This window comes from Suricata suricatta, chromosome 1 (genome assembly GCF_006229205.1).
Source record: "Suricata suricatta isolate VVHF042 chromosome 1, meerkat_22Aug2017_6uvM2_HiC, whole genome shotgun sequence".
Classification (NCBI taxonomy): domain Eukaryota; kingdom Metazoa; phylum Chordata; class Mammalia; order Carnivora; family Herpestidae; genus Suricata; species Suricata suricatta.
The window spans coordinates 12,286,732-12,293,205 of record NC_043700.1 but is presented as its reverse complement, the minus strand read 5'-3'; the positions used below and the strand labels follow the sequence as shown (position 1 = coordinate 12,293,205).

General features: G+C 49.7%; 1 long non-coding RNA gene across 1 annotated transcript; it reads left to right on the top strand.

The window, feature by feature from the left end:
- The first annotated feature begins 26 nt into the window (after positions 1-26).
- LOC115304443 lies at positions 27-1,185 on the top strand. Its single transcript, XR_003914555.1, has 3 exons — positions 27-185; positions 443-543; positions 721-1,185. It is a non-coding gene; the product is annotated as an uncharacterized LOC115304443 (long non-coding RNA).
- The last annotated feature ends 5,289 nt before the right edge of the window (positions 1,186-6,474 follow it).

Below are 6,474 nucleotides of genomic sequence, written 5' to 3'. Positions count from 1 at the left end.
GTGTGTGTGTGTGTGTGTGTGTGTGTGTGTGTGTGTGTGTGTGTGTGCGTGCGAGAGGAGAGGAGCCTACCATGCGTTTCCCCCAGTGCTGATCGCGGGAGAGCCCAATCACAGGGCGAGCTGGATCGGGCTGCGATCATTTATAATCCTGGACTCCTCCGCTCCGCCACTTGTCAAGATGACAGGTACTTTATTTCTTCTTCTTCTTTATTCAAAAAAAAAAAAAAAAGAGATTCCCCGTTTACTGCCTTTTCCTGTCAAATGGGATTTGCCGGACTGAACCACGTTCGCCGCCCCTCCCTTTTCCCCTCCTCGTTGCCGCGTCGGGGACGGGAAAGCTCCGAGGCTCCCATGCTGTGACCAATCAGTGCATCTACTACTCTTGCCGTGATTTAGGGGTCATCCATGAATAACACTTCACGCTGATGAATGGCTCTTGCAGGCTTTCGGCTCTGATGAGGGTCTGCCTGCCGCTGATTGCAAACACTAATGAACTTACAGCGCCATTTGAAATTCACACGCACCTAAGAAGTGCGGGGGTAGGTGCGTGCGGGGTGGGGGCGGGGGTCCTGTCCTTTCCTTCCCCCCCGCGCGAGCGCGCGGGGAGGGGTGGGGGCGGCGGACGGGGCGGGTAATTACTTTGGACCGAAGTGGAAACACTTGTGTGTGTAATCAAACCTCTCACCTTCTTAGGAAAGTACTTTTCTCGATCTTTCATAGGGTGGGCATTTCAGGTCAGCTGAGTCACCCGACTGAGGTAGGAGCGCAAGGCACTGCCGGGAAGATGGATTCTGAGGCAGGCGGGTGTAATTAAGGATTTCCACTCCCGGTAGGCGGCCCGTCCTTTACAAGAGGCTCGGAAAATGACCTGCGCCTTTCCTTCCAGAGTGTCCTCTCGCCCTAGACTGAAAAGCGCAAATGACCTTCGCACGCGGGAAGCCGTTAAGCACAAGCCCCAGCTCGGCGCCGGCGGAGAACAAGTGTCCGCCCTCCGGTTCAGGCACCAAGACCTCCCCAACAATCTTGCGCTGGCCGGTGGGGACGGATTCTGGAGTCCTCTAAAGGCTCCTCTCCCCGCATTCTCCGACGCCTCCCCCCACCCGGTTCTCCTTTCAGATTAGCAGCTAAACGCTACCCCTGCTTCGACTTTGCTGTGGGAGGGAAATAAAAGTTTACTGCTCCCCACGAGACACTGTCACTTTCTACTCACTTAAGTTCCCTGCATCACCCTTGCTCCCGGCTCCCCAGCGCCCGCTTCCCGAGCACAAAGGAAGCCCACCAAGGCCCACTGATGTCCCGGCTGCTCGGGAGTTCTGGAACACCCAACCAATCCTCGACTTTCGAGGGACTGCTCTCTGGCTCTCCGCCCCTCTGGAACCTGTTCCGCATGCGGCTGCAGCCGGGCTAGGGCTCGCGCGCTTGGGGAGGAGGAGCGCGCTTGGCTCCTCTCCGGGCGTCCTAGGGTACCCCCCACCCCCGGAGGGCCGCTGAGATTTAGTGCCCCAGGCCTCAACGGCCGCTGCAGACCTGACCTAGCAAGCCTGGCAGAGGAACCTAGGGAGCTCCGAGCCTCCTCATTCCATCTTCCACTTTCAACTTCAGAGCGGAGGATTCCAAAGACCTGCACCTAACGGGGCTCGGGCTTGAAGGAAATACACGTGTATTTGTAACTACGTGCAGAACGAGAAACAACAGTAAGCACTCCGAACACAAGAGCAATGCCCCCCTAGGAAAGCCTGAGGCTTCATGCTAGAGTTTCTCCAAAGTTTTCGGTCGAACTGAGGAAGAGAATTCCTGATCTTGAATTAGTGTGCCCAGTGCTTCTGAGTTCTCGAAGTGGCTAAATGACCAAACATACCTACTCGTTAAAAAGGAAGGGTCAGGCGTGATGAGCACGACCCCACTCCCAGGGCGCACGGACACATTCACACGGCAGGAATCTAGAGTTCACTGTGGGTGGGTCCGTCTCTCTCCTGCCTTGTGTGTTTCACACTTGGAAAAAAAAAGGCCGGGGTGGGGTGGGGAGTGGGAATGAATGATTATTACCCTCTCATTGCAGCCATTCTCATTTTCTCAAGAAAACTTTTGAATTGTGAAGATCTGCTCCAGATATTACATGACCGTCACACAAACTACCTAAAGTTTGCATCCCTGAAGGGATCCTAAGGAAACTAGTAGGGTGTTGTATATAAATCACATTTGTGGCCCAGTTCCCACAAAAACATTTTAAGTGTTCAAAACTTTTCTAAGTGTCCATGTACACTCCCCCTAACTCTTTTGTACTTTACTATCCAGGAAAACACATACACACGTGCGCGCAAGCGCACGCGCGCGCGCGCGCACACACACACACACACAAGCAGGTAAGACACATCAGAAAGAAGCCAGAACAGAAGTAAATGGCTGGTGGAAGAACTAAAGAGCCGAAGAACTAAAAGGCAGGAGGTGGGGTCCGAGAGTGGCATGTTCCTTTTTTTCAGCTCTTTTCTCTTTTCAGCCCTTATTATAGCTAAAGCTGGTAATGAGCATAGGAAACAATAGAACTCATAAAATTTAGAAATGGTAATAAATCTTGAAGCTTGTCTCTAGCCCGGCTCCCTGTTACACGATATTCAAAGTTTCTCAGGATGTGATGCTGAACATTCCCACTAATTACACACAATATAGACAAAATGCTCTAGAAATCCCTCCTGTAGCCCCGTGCACTCGATGCCAGGCACCCCTGGTGGACAAAGTCTTGGAGGACACCTCCAAGACTATGTGCCTGTGTAAGAGGAAGCCCGAAACCCAGGCAGCTCGTGTGTGTTAAGTTTGAGTCCCCCCCCCCCCCCCACTACCAAAGAAGTTCCATCATTTGAGATCCTCAGGAAAAGCTGACGTTGTCCAGTGCCAAACTATCCCCCACGCTTTCTCCTCCAAATGCATCCTTGGAAAGCAGAGAGGCGGCTTGCTACGTGACCCTCCGGCTTTCTGCCTCCCTGAGCGGCTGTCACTGGAGGGCGGGGATGGTGGGTAGATCACGCAGTGCCCTTGGCTGCAATAAAAACTCGAGCGGGCGAAGAAACGCAAGACGTGGCCGGCGGTTTTGCAAACCTCCAGCCGCTCTCAGCAAACTCAGCCGGCGCGGCTGGTGACTGCCGCGTTAACGCAGCCCTGCCGGTGCGGGATCGTGGGGGCCGAGCAGGCGGCATGGCCCTCCCGTGGGGCCCCCTGGTCACCAGGATACGCAGCTCTCCGAAAGAAAGAACACTGTCTCCGAGCTCCCCTTGCAGCCCCCACCCGCGAGCGTGGAAAAGCCCGCCTGAGGCCCTTGCAAACCGCCCCAGTGCGCTGGCAGGAAGAAGATAATGGGCCAACCCCTTTGGATCTGCTACTCCATCAACTGTGCCCCCCCCCCCGCAGTTGAGGGTCGCTCCCCACTTGAACGCGATGTTTATCCATTTGAGTGGGCATCACGTGAGCCTTCCCTGGAGGCTGATGTTGGGGGGGGAGGGTGTAATCAGTTTTTTTTTTCCCCTCCTGTTCCTAAAGGTCCAGCCTGGAGCTGCAAAGGCTGGGTGGCAGCTGTCCCCCTCCGCCTCCCCCCTGCCCTCCTGTGGGGCGCAGCGGGTCCTGCAGCCACTTCCTCTTCAGACATGCGGGGCTTTCAGGCGTGCAGAAGGGGATCACCGGGTCAGGCAGGTCTGACGGTCTCAGAGGGGCCTCGTGGGCACCGCTCCACTTCAGAGCCAACCTTTGCAATCACTGCATCTACTCTTGCAAACTGAGGCAAGAATGGCCCGACTGTGGGGCTCGAATCCAGATGGACGTTTCCCACCAGAGGAGTTCCAGGCGCTGGTAAGGAAGGGAGGAAAGGACTGAGGTTCAGACACTGGGACCTCCCTGTTGACCCTTTGAAAAGATCAGGAAAACCAATAATCTATATACTTCCAGAAGCAGGTCTGCCCCCGCTGAGTACTAGCTGTCATGAGCAGCTTGAAACCCAGGCTGGGGGCTGGCAGTCAGGAGGGCAGGAGTCCTGGGCACCCAGAGCCTGGTGGGTAAGCAAATCACCTTGCACGTGGAAAGCAACGCATCTGGGCCAACTGACAGCCCTAGAACTTAACTTTCACGCCGAGGTCCTTCAAGTTGTTTCTTCCCCCGTGAAAATAAGTAACTTATTTCCCTCGGCTGTTAGACTGAGGGAAACCATAAAACACATATTCCCATCTGATCACTGATCAAGTCATAAAATTAAACGACTGCTGGTGGTAGAAAATATCTTTCATTACCTTAATTAGCGCAAGATAGGCCTCTCTCGATGCGCATGCGTTTTGGAGCTACCCATTGACCTGGAGATGTGACAAACCGCCCTTTAAATGGGACCCTGCTTTTCCGGTCCCACTGGATGAACAGGGCCCACACGTGGCTCCGATCTGCGGTGAAAAGGCCATTTTGGAGCCCAATCCAGCTGCTGACGTGGTCTCGCTTCAGTCGCAAACAAAACCCAGTTCCTTGAAGGATTCTGAACACAGAAGGATCTTTTCACACGTGGCACTTGTAATTTTGGTTTAATCCCACATATGTGTTTAAACCGTGCCACAGTATTCCACACCAAAAGACAAAACCTTTATAATTAATAGTTGCCATGGATTGTCCTTTAAGATCGGTCATATTTTCTATAAGTAGCCATTTTAGTAAGCAGTATATATGCTATATTTAAGGTACCGTCTATACAATATAGAGTGTATTTAAGGTAGGCACTAGCTGCTGGTAATGTTTATAAATTCATGGCACAGGACAATTTTCTTTTAATAATCTGATGTCCTTCACATATTTTGGGGATCCACTCTACAAGTTAACTTGTAAACATAGATTAGAAGTCTAGGCATCAAGTGTCTGCATTCAGTGTGGGACCCACTAAATATCTCTTTGCAGAGAGAAGTCCTATTCTCTCCTTCTTTTGCCGACTCCTGAGCCTGGATGTCTTGTCCCCTCAGCCTCTGGAAGCCGTATTTATTAAAGTTCCTAATAACGATACTTCCCTTCCTTGGAAGAGCCTCTACCGCATTTTCTGCTTGTAATAAACGATGGCCCTGTTTTATAATATGGTCCTTTTCCAATAGCTCTTTAAAACCACAGGGTACAGGGGCACCTGGGTGGCTCAGCCAGTTAAGTGTCCGACTTCGGCTCAGATCATGAGCTCGTGGATTCGTGGGTTTGAGCTCCATGTTGGGCTCTGTGCTGACAGCTCAGAGCCTGGAGTCTGCTTTGGATTCTGTCTGTCTGTCTGTCTCTCTCTCTCTCTGCCCCCCCCTCTGTCTGTCTCTCTTTCAAAAATAAACAAACATTAAAAAAAATTAAAACCACAGGGTCCAGCATAAAGGGCTGTCATACAAAAGATGCTTGATAAATCATCATTGAATGAGTGAATGAGTGAATGTATGAATAAAATATCTTCATTATCTTCAGTCATTCTTTTTAAAAAGGATATGCCGTAAATAAAAGTGATTTCAAAAATATACTTATTAAGTATGCTTTTCTGCCCATTAGTTTTTTAATGGCACATAGTTTAATAATTCTAGTTATGATATCAAACCACATCAATTCACCTCTGATCTTGGTTGACTTTTTTCCAGACAGTTTGAAGCAAAAGCAAAACTAATGGGGAAAAACAAAGAGATCAAATTTTGTTTGTCTCTTTTTCATTAAGACGTAACATTTCCTGAAATTTGGAAACACGGGTAGGAAGCCCCTATAAAGTGCAGATACTCTAAGTATTTTCTGTTACGTATGATACCCTGACACCCTCATTGTTCACCAAATTTCCTTTGGCCTTTTAATGGTAAGAAACGTGGAGCCAGAGAGGACTGCTTTTTATTTCTTCAAGACAAGGGTTCAGCTCCTATTGGGGAAACACCCTCTGTTCGTGTCCGCTCAGGAGGGCTGTTTCTAATTGATCTGGCATGGAATTTAGCTGGAGATGTGTATGTAGCAACCCAAGTGCAGAGTCTGCATGCTTTCTAAAGTGATAACCATATGGGCCTTATTTGAAACATTTGAGGATTTTCGACATTAACCTGGGTTAAATTGAGCCATAAATTCAACTCGAATGTATACGTCCTGACAAATTCATCATCGCTTTGGCTAGATCCAATCCCTGCTCCCCTTAGATTAATAAAGATGATGACCGCTTACCACAAAGGCGGAGGTTCGAGGTGATAACGTACCATAATATTGTACTTTGCACTGTTTAAATGCAAATTGCCCATATTAGGCAGACATTTCTACTGTTATCACTTTCAGTAGAATGGAAAAGCTTAAAAATGATCTCTGGGTGCCGAAAAAGATAGATAGTCGAACCTATTTCCTCTTACACTATTTTCAAGTACACTTCGCTATCATCATGAAGATTTAATTAAGCAAGCACGGCTACACTCGCTGAAAAGCGAAGCGACTGTACGTTACTACTTATCCAGCACTTATACAAAATAA